At 33.6% G+C, this 10,747-nt stretch overlaps 1 long non-coding RNA gene across 1 annotated transcript; it reads left to right on the forward strand.

Annotated features, from left to right (window-relative positions):
• The first annotated feature begins 5,076 nt into the window (after positions 1-5,076).
• On the forward strand, positions 5,077-7,764 carry LOC136210721 (uncharacterized). Its single transcript, XR_010678179.1, has 2 exons — positions 5,077-5,678; positions 6,008-7,764. It is a non-coding gene; the product is annotated as an uncharacterized lncRNA (long non-coding RNA).
• The last annotated feature ends 2,983 nt before the right edge of the window (positions 7,765-10,747 follow it).

A 10,747-nucleotide genomic window follows, 5' to 3' on the forward strand; every position in this document is an offset into this window, starting at 1 on the left:
ACACTTCTTAGTTAGTGTATATAGGTCACTCAGGGCATTTACCATTTCGTTTCTAAGCAAAAGTAAGGATGTTACCTCATTGTTGTTTTCCTCCTGCTCAGAATCTCCAGAGAGGTCAGCTTGCTCAGATTGAGATTGGTCAGCTCCATCATCTGCCATGAAACATATATTGGCTGTTTCATTTTGCTCAGCTTCAGATGATGTCGACTCATCACTGTCACTCCACGTGGCCACCATTGCCTTTTTGCTTCCATTCTTATCTTTCTTCAGATTAGGACAGCTTGACTTAATGTGCCCAGTTTGATGGCACTCATAACATGTGACAGGCTTGGAGCTGTCCTTTTTGTATCTGGTGTCACTGGACTCAGCTTTATATCTGTCTCCTCTCTTGTATGGCCGCTTACTATTTCTTTCATTTCTTTTGAACAGCTTTTTCATTTTTCTAGTAAACATGGCCATTTCCTCATCATCAGTTGACTCAGCTTCTGTGGAGTCAGCTTTCATCACTAGTGATTTCTGTTTCTTGTCCTCAGATTTTTCTTTAGCTTCAAAGTTTTTCATTGAAATTTCATGGGTCAATAAGGAACCGATCAGCTCATCATATTTGTATGTGGTCAGGTCCTGAGCTTCCTCTACAGCTGTCTTCTTGGCTTGCCAGCTTTTGGGAAGACTTCGTAAGATCTTCTTTACTTGTTCTTCTTCAATGAAATTCTTACTGAGTCTTTTAAGCTCATTTATTATGTTGGTGAACCTGGCATTCATTGCTGAGATGTCCTCATTGTCAGTCATCTCGAACAGCTCATACAATCGCATGTGTTGGTTCACTTTGGATTCCTTGACCTTGCTGGTGCCTTCATAAGTTACTTCCAGCTTCTTCCAGATCTCCTGTGCTGACTCACAACCTGAAATCTTATTGTATTCTGCAAGATCTAAAGCACAGTGAAGCATACTGATAGCCGAAACATTATTTTGTAATTTTCTGAGGTCATCCTCTGTCCACTCAGCTTCACTTTTAACAATTTTCTCATTGTTAACAGTTTTGAATGGCACATGTGGACCTTGAACAATTGCAAGCCATGCACTCATGTTTGTGGCTTGTATAAAGTTCTTCATTCTATTTTTCCAGAATGTATAATTTGACCCAAAGAATAGGGGAGGTCTAGTGATCGATAATCCCTCAGGGAGTATCTGTGTTGTTTGATTTCCTGGAAGGAAACGAGTGCTATTCTCACCCATTTTTGGGGATCAGCTCAAGATTGTTAGATCTTTGAGTAGTGAGCTTAGGCTCTGATACCACTTGTTGGTCCCTAGTAATTAGTTCCAAGGGGGGGTTAGGAACTAATGTAACTTTTTCGCTTTTAATTATGCTGACTTAATGTTATTTTAAGAGTTTGATAACTCAACGTGTTGGTCAGCACGGGCGATTGACTCGTCAGACAGTTTTAGTTCTATGCTGACTAAGACTGCTTGACTTGAGAATTGGGAATTGACACTTGAAAGGTCAGCTTCCAACTTAGCACTCAGATTTACTCAGTTTCAGTTTAAATAATTTATAAGCTGAGTAAATATAACAAGCAACACATGCACATATATATAAATATTGAGAGCAAGAGTTTAGAAGTTACTCAGCACGACTTATCCTGGTTCGGCCTCTCTGCCTACGTCCAGTCCCTAGTTCCTCCTGGGATTTTCAATCCAATACTGAGCTCTTTCAATGTAGAGCACAAACCCTTTACAAGGCAGTGAGTATGCAAGAGTACGTCCTCTATTCGTCTACTCAGCTCCTACTAAGTACTACAACCCAGCACTTAGATTTTTCTACCACTAAATACTTACAACCAAGTATTCAGCTCAATACTCTCAATATTCCTATTGATCACACACTTGTTCTTTTTCAACTAAAGAACACCTTAGATGATTACAAAACAATCAATCTAGCATTTACACAGAGAATAGAAAAGTTGGTGTAAGATCTTTTTGTATTTGAGTGCTTTCAAGATTTTCTCTCTTGTATTTTCTTTTGATACTTCGGCAAATGATCCAAGAACTATCATTGTCCTTTTATAGATGAATTTCTGAAGATTGGATCATTTGAGATGATTTAGCCGTTAAGTCCAAAACGGCTCTTTTAGCAGACAGCTTCTGGTCAGCTTCAGTCTGTTCCGCCATTCCCTTTCTCTGTTTTCTTCAAGCGTCAGGTTTTGTCTTCTTGCATCAGACTTGTCTTTTTGTGCCAGTTGTCTTTTACCAATAATCCATAGACCCATGATTCTTGGAATTAGTCTTCTTTGTATTTTCGAGACTTCAATTATTAGTGCAGAAGATTGGCAGACTTTGTCCTTTAGTAAACGGATCCTTCATGCTGTCCTGACTGTCACTCAGCTTCATTCGTTCTCTTCGAATGCTCAACTTTCATGCTGAGTTCCTCCTTAGTCAGCTCCGTTCTGTTTGTATAATTCTGAAGGAGTCTTCTAATTTAGTCAGCTTCGTTCTGGCAACTTTGAAAGAAACTTCTGATGCTAAGTTCTACTCCACTCAGCTTCTTATTCTTTCATGCTGAGTTCCGTTTCACTCAGCTTTGGCTGACTTTTAACCTGTTTAACTTTATATATATTTTTGCACTCAATATTGAACAAACACATTAATACAATTAAACCAAAGTATTTAAATTTAATTGCCTCTTAATCATGGATGATTTTATCAAATCAAAATCTTGTGGAAAGGTGTTTCAACACTGTCCGACGATGAAGTAGTGTTGATTGTTGATATTTAGTTGAAGCAGGTCGTCGGTTAGCTCCAGACCGTCGTCGTTGCTGTCGAGACAAAACTGGGCGCATTCCTCTGCGCGTCCCTTATTCTTTTCCATAATTGTGGCTATGCGGGAACAAGAAAGATCAGATTGGTTCAGGCACAAACTGATATATCAATTGGGGAAGTAGGGGACGGTGGGGGTTTTGCTGGGATTTATGCGATCAGGGTTTTGAGGATTTGGTTGGTGTTATGTAGGGTTGATATGTTTATGTTGATGATCGGTGTTTCCTGGGGTTTTTTACTCTTGGGAATTGGTTTGAGAATCGGTGTCTGATGTTGTGCAGGATTAGGGTGTTAGGCGATAATTCTCGGGGTTTGAGGATCAAGTTTGATGTTGTGCAGGGTTTTGAGGATTAGGTTGATGATCAGTGTTTTCTGGTTTTTTGTGGGGATTGATTTGGTGATCAGTGAATAATGTTGTGCAGGGTTAGGGTGTTAGGCGATAATTCTTGGATATGAGGGATTGGTTGAGAGCGTTGTCTGGTGTTTTTGCAGGGTTGGATGCTAATAGATGGTTTTAGGGTTCCACGGAATTACTTCTTACTTAAGAAGAGAGAGACACTCCATGAGGAGAGACTAACTTGTATGGGTCCTTATAGTTAAACTAAAGAAGAAACATCTTTATCAATTTGCGATTAAAACTAACTCGTGAAATCCGTATCAAATGTACAATACTTATTATTATATTGGGATGTCAAATATATTTTTTAAAAATACTATATATTATTTATGCTAATAAAATTTATGGTTGGCTCTAAAGGGCAATTTTTTTGCTAGCTAGAATAAAAGTTCTTATATTAAGTACCGGATCTTCCATGTCACTCGGAAGACCTCCAATTTACATTTGGACACGTGTATTGTGACCGCACGTAATAATTAAAATAGTGGGACCTCTTATAATATACGTGGGTCCATGTTACACATGTCAAAATATGTATGGAAGGTTCTCCATTTGACATGTAGAACCAGATGCTTCTAATAATTTGCCCTAGAATAGAGTTAAACGTTTTTTTAAATTTTATAAATTAATGAGAGAAAAATTGGCGCAACAGTAAACGTTGTTGCCGTGTCACCGTGAGGTCACGGGTTCGAGTCTTAGGAGCGGCCTCTTACCAAAAAAATTGGCAGGGGAAGGCTAGCCCCCAGTACACCCTTATGGTGGGACCCCTCTCTGGACCCTCGCTTAGCGGGAACGCATAGTGCACCGGGCCGCCCTTTAATGAGGAAAAAAACTAAAACCCATAAATTTAGAATTTCAAATTTATTTGATTTTTTTTATCCTATCAGACGAAATATATTTATCAGAACCGGATATGACATCAAACTGGAATGATAACTGGGTCACGGATCATTTGGTCGGACCAGATGACTTGGATTGGTCGGACAAAATGACGTAATAATTAAATAATATTTATATATATTAAATATATATAATTATTTTAAAATTATTTTTTATAAATTATATATGTTCAAAACAAATTATAAACAACTTTTAGGTTATTATTTTTTTTTTGTCAACTTGAGGCTTAAATATATAATGGATAAATGAAATTTAGAATAACTTGAAATACGTTAATGTATTCTATGTCATGAGATCTTTTTAATGATATATTATAAACTCAAAATGACAAGTGATGAATAAGAAATTGATGCTCAAAGTTAACCACTTGAAATAGTTTGGAACAAGATAAAATAGAATTAAGCATTCTCATCCCACATAGGAAAGAATGAGAAACTAGTTTATAAGTAAATGACATTTACAAGCCTTAAACAATTACTAGGGGAATGCTCTCTCACACCAAAATAAGATCCCTTAAACCGGCCACTCTTGCTATTATTTATTAAATCATTGGTTTAGAGGGTGCCCCGCAAGACGTAGGCGGCACGAATGCCACATCAAGATAAGGTTTGATTGGTCGAACTGATCGGTCTGATCCGAACCTGATAACACTGCTAAATTCAAATGACATAATAGTTTTTTTTTTTTTTTTTTTCTTTATGAAAAATGTTATAATAGTTTTAGGACAATATGAGTTGACGTAATTCAGGATAGCATATACTATATCAAAAGTGCAAATTGGACATGACACCACAAAACTAAGCCAGATATACTATTAATGGTAAGCTTAGTTAAACGTGATAAAATAGATATATCTAGTTATTGTTTTTATACACGTGACAAATAAGAAACACGTGTGGAATTGAAAGGAAATTGTGGGCTACAAAACAATCAAATCTTGTGTTATGATTTGAAACATAAACAAATTTAAAAGCCAGGAAATTTAAAATTAAACCAAATCCATCCGCCCATCTCTCAACTTCCGTTCATCTCCATCTTCGGCAGCTCGACTTGTCTCCATATCCGGCCAATTTCGACTCGTCTCGTCTCCATCTCCTACTTCTAGGGTAAGTTTTCTCATATTATTCTTTTTCCCCTGGATGATAGTTGAATTTTAGGAATTAGGGTTAAATCGCTACTGGGTTAATTGGATTGGTAGTTGAAAACTGAGATGGGGGATACACGGAAACACTTAAAAATTGGTTTAATAATGTTGTTTCATGAAATTTCCTGAACATATCTTTACTAAATTTCAAAAGATCAGCCGGAATTTGTCGAAAGAGGATAGGGAATTCTGGGAGCAGCCTAATGGAAAAGGATACAAACAATGCTTGGATTTCAGTATCAAGTATCGAAAAGCATCTGCTTCGATTTCGAAGGAGAAGAAGAGGTTCTTGGTGGTTGTAGCTTCAGGGGGATTGAATCAGCATAGGAATCAGATTATTGATGCTGTTGCTATTGCTAGAATTCTTGAAGCAACTTTGGTTTTGCCAATTTTGCAGATTAATCTGATTTGGGGCGATGAGAGGTACAAAAGTTAAATCTTTACTCAATTAATGTTTGATGTTCTGATTGATTAATTGCACACTATATTGCAGGGAAACTCTTGCTTTTCCAAGTTTTGTTTTAGTTTCGTTTGATTCGATTCCCATTTTGTAGCCATAATTTTTTAAATAGCGTGACCAGTGTCCGTTTTCGTCTCAATTTCTGTTTCCATTTCCTTGCGACTTTCTTCTTTTGTTTGTTAACATAGTCTGCTATGTTTGATGTTAAGTGACATTTTCTTGAGTTTTAAATGGAACACTTTGTTACTAGAGTATGATATGATGAGTCTATATACGTTGTGATAAATTGTAGTGAATTCTGTCATTTTGTCGTTGCGGAGCATTTCAAGAGGACTTTGCGAGCAGATATGTACAAATTGAATCAGCACTTGCTTCAACCCATTTGATGTCCAAACAGTCTGTCAAAAACCAAATTCGTATGGATGTTTCAACTTTATGGCTCCGAGCCAAGTTCTCAAAAAAGGTAACTAAGAGAACGGATTACATAATCGTTTATGTGATCTATATAGGCATAGGGGGGGTACTAGAGTCCAAGTTCAATTAGAGTTTACAAACTAATAGGGATAGAAAAAGTATTATCCCTTTAGGAGAAGATAATTGCAATGAAACTAGTATAATTAAGGGAAGACATGAGGATAAAGATAATGTTAATCTTTATCTCTAATAGTCGTATGCTGATAGACTTCAATTAATTATGTGTATGCTTAGAAGTCTTCATCTTTAGAGGGGTTTGATCTTTATTTTGCGGACTGCTGTTATTAAAGCTATTGATAGGAAATGCAGAAATTTTGAAGCTCTCATCATAGATCTGTTGTTGCGTGCTAAACTGTTGGTAAAACTAAAGAGAGGGCGGGTTAGATATTAAGGAGCTTATTCCTTAGCATAAGGCTGGCATTGGTAAAAAGATATGGGATTTGGTTAAGCAAAAAGCTACTTTATGGGTCATATGGGTTACTGCTAATAAGCTTACACTTTTGAGTGTTTCGGGGATTGATGAACCTTTTGACGTTAGTTCGAGTTGGAATGGATTATGTAATATTCGACCGGAATTCAAACAGTTTTACAAGTATAAATGATGATGATAGTTTGGTTGACTTATTTCCTAGTTTTAGTATTAAGGATACTGATATTGCTCGAAATGCAAAGGTTGCTACTTATTGGAGGAATGGAATGTGTTGTCTACCTGATCCTGTAATAATGGGGATGTAACTAACTGTAATGATCAGGAAGTAACCAACTATGCCATGTGGATCAATGGTACGTGTACGTCCCAATCCAAAAATGATCATTCTGCTTGACTCGGCACATGGCTAGAATACGCTAAATTCATGTGGTACCACCTCACAAGGTTTCTCCAACTTCACTCTTACACTCGTCAAAGATATCGATTAGGGCAAAATTGCTTCTTAAAATGCCCTGAGCATTATAAATATAAGAGACAATCTTGAGCACCTAATGTATCTCATACTCACTTTCTCATAATTCTATTTTTCTCCATTAATCATCCTAACTTAAGTATTGGAGTGAAGGCGTTATTTTTTTTGTAGACAATTGATCATTTATTTGTTTTATTGCAGGTTTTACCTGCACAAAGGTTTTACCTGCACAAACTACCTACATTAAAACTCTCCTCAACCTTTACTCACATCAAGCTAGAATATGGGGGACAAGTTTATTCAAACTTGAACAACCTTTAGATGAAAGAGAGTTCCTCGTGAAAAATCAGTAAGCAAGAACTTAGGACTTGTTTTGTTCATGAAATGAAAGAGGAATAGAATATTTTCACATTTGGTTAGATTTTTTATATGGAACAGCTATTCCATAGAATGTGTATTTCATGTTTTTGTGGAATAATTGTTCTTTATGTTAATCTAGGAATAGGTATTCTGAAGACTATATTTTTCTCATTTACAAAGTTACATTTGAATAATTGATGGAATAGAAAATATATATTAAATATTTGAATAATTGATGGTAATATTTTTTTTTTAAATTACATTTGACTGTAATGTTGAATTTTAAATAAAATAAAAAATAGCTATTGCATCTTATCTTATTCTGCCAACCAAATATAGAAATAATTATTGTCTTTCTTATCTATTCCTTAGAAATAATTATTATATTACATTCCATTACGTGAATCAAACGGCATTTTAAGGTTTTTATAAGAACAAATTTAGCTTTAACGTATAAAACAATATAATATTAAGTATAATGTTTATCACATGATGCAATTTCAACTATTATTAATAAAAAAAATAAGTTTTTTTAATAGATTGCATTTTTTTTGTACGTGAAGATTAAAGTTGTCTTTTTCAATAACTAACTGTAGAGCTAAATCTGTAAGTTATCTCAAAACTAAATAAATACAATACCCAAGCTTCAAAAAAACCATTTTCCCTCTTGAATCTTTTACAACTGGAATCCAATGATAAGCCCACGTATTATATGGTGAGAGGTACAAAAGGCCCAATTTCCCTTCTTCTTTTTCGTGCCAATTGAATTTTGTTCCTTCCTTCTAAAAGTTATTTTAATTTACAGCAAAAAAATCCAGGTACTTAATAAAATTAAAATTAACTCTTAAAAAGGTAACTAATTAATTATAAAGATTTCATAAAAAAAATTAATTATAAAGAATAATATTGAAACTATAAAATCATATAATTATTTGATAAATATAAAAAGTAAAATACCAAAAATAATAATATTAAGTTTTTCTAATATATAAAAATATTTTTAGTTCTTTCGTTTTAAGAAAAATGATAATATAATTAGAATATATAAATATATAATTATATAAAATTTTAAATTATTATTATTAATATTCAATTTAATTATAAAGATTATTTTAAAAAAAAAATAGATAGGAGATCACCGTGGTACCTCTGCATGCCTTACACTATTGGATCACACTACCAGACTTAAGTTTAGCATGAATTTTCACATGCACCTTAATGAGCAAGTGAATTTGCTCATTCACCGTTAGATATAGGCTTATTAAATCTAAGCCTCAGGATGCTTTGAATCTCCACCTTAGGATTCTAATAAGCATAGATTTAACGGTGAATGAGCAAATTCTACATACTCATTAAGGTGCATGTGATCAAAACTGTAAGTTTAGATATCACTTCAATGCACAAAACAATTAGAGGGCACAATGTTACCCTGCTTTAAATCTCTTCCTAGATTGATAGGTCCAGTGAGATCCTGTTTACATCCACATTGTAAGAGACGGTAGTGATACGGAGCATAATCCACTTAACCATCTCTCATTAAACTCCAATCGAACAAATACAGCCCCCAAAAACCTCTAATTAACCCTATCGTAGGTCTTACTGATGTTAATCTTTAAAGCAACCCTTTTATTATTCCTATTCTTCCTTTTTATATAGTGGATGGACTCAAAGACGATATGCACACTATCAATCATAGACTGACCAGGGACAAATGCCCATATCTCAGGTTTTAGGTACAAAGGCCCATAGCTCAGGTTTAACATTTTGCTTATGGGTTTTGCTCTTTGCTTGACAACATACTCCTATCTATTTCAAATATTCCTTAAAAGAACCTAAATTTCACCAATTATATGTACTTATTTTCACATTTAATTAAATTTTATTTAAATTAAAATTGTGAATTGAGATTTAAGTTTGTTAAATAAGTTATCTATCTTATTTACGTAGGCTTTGTTTGATAACCCATTTAATGATTTAAATTAAAATATTAAGCACTTATTTAATTTAAGTGCGTTTGATAACAATTATTTCTCCACCACTTAAATTAGTAAATTAAGTTAAAAAACACTTATTTTGGTAAGTTAAGATATTTAACATAACAATTTAAGTCAAACATTACCAACTAATATTTTTATAATAATTATATGACTCAATATTTTCGGCACTTATAATATTCATTACTTAAAATTCAGTACTTATTTTTTCAGCAGTTAATTTTCAGTTTTATCAAACAGTTCCTTAATGTTGATCTCCGCAAATTTATAAATTTTAATATTTATATAATTATCGTTACATTTATTTTATCTCAGGTTCTTTAAATTAAATAGGCAAGAATTAGAAATTAGCTATAAAATTTTGGGTCAACATGAATATCATAGTTAAGCATAAAATTACAACTAAATCATCTCACCAAACTTAATTCTTAATATGTTATTATTTTCTATATATTATGATTTTACACTCCAAATTAAAAATTCTAAATTCCAATTCATAAATCCTAAACCCTAAACAATATATTTTAGATCCCTAATTTATAAACTCTAGTTCTTAAACTAAATTAAAAATATTGATTTTATTAGTTTGTAATTCAATATGATTATAGTCATAAATAGTTTTTAAAAGATGAATTTCTGTGTAATTTTTCCTAAAATTTGTTGGATAATGGTCTGCTAAATTTGGTCTAATTGGGCTAATCCAAAACCCTTTTAAGGCCTGTTCTGTTCAATTTGATCCATGATCAAAGTCCATATACATGTTCATTAATCTCATTTGCATCTGAAAAGTTTAAAATAATGAATTTATTTTGTATTATGATTTAAAATTCATTAAAATGACTTTATTTTCTAAAGAAAATCATCTAAAATTCTCATTTTATTTGTTCCAAATATTGAATTTCATACACCTCGTTTAAGGTTTCTAACTTAGAAAAAGAATTGGATGGTTTGTACATCCATTGTATCAATGGTAGGAAATAAAATTGAATTCCTTCATAATCCATTAAAATAAATGGTTCCAAACAAAGCTTATAAAATAAGGGAAAATTACAAAACTGGGTCAAATTGGAGGTCCATTTATATATTTAACCCATTTACTCAACCTACTACATATCTAGACTGATTTTGTGTGACTTTCCCATAATACCCTCTATTTCCGCGCGACTCGCCCCATCCCGTCTGACTTCGCATATTCAACCATATGCGAAGCCTGCGAAGCTAATATTTGGATTTACTTAATGAATTTAGTTCGCATATGCGAAGCCTGCGAAGCTGAAGTTTGTTTTGCTTGATGAATTTAGT

The sequence above is a fragment of the Euphorbia lathyris genome, chromosome 1 (genome assembly GCF_963576675.1).
Source record: "Euphorbia lathyris chromosome 1, ddEupLath1.1, whole genome shotgun sequence".
NCBI classification, from domain to species: Eukaryota; Viridiplantae; Streptophyta; class Magnoliopsida; order Malpighiales; family Euphorbiaceae; genus Euphorbia; species Euphorbia lathyris.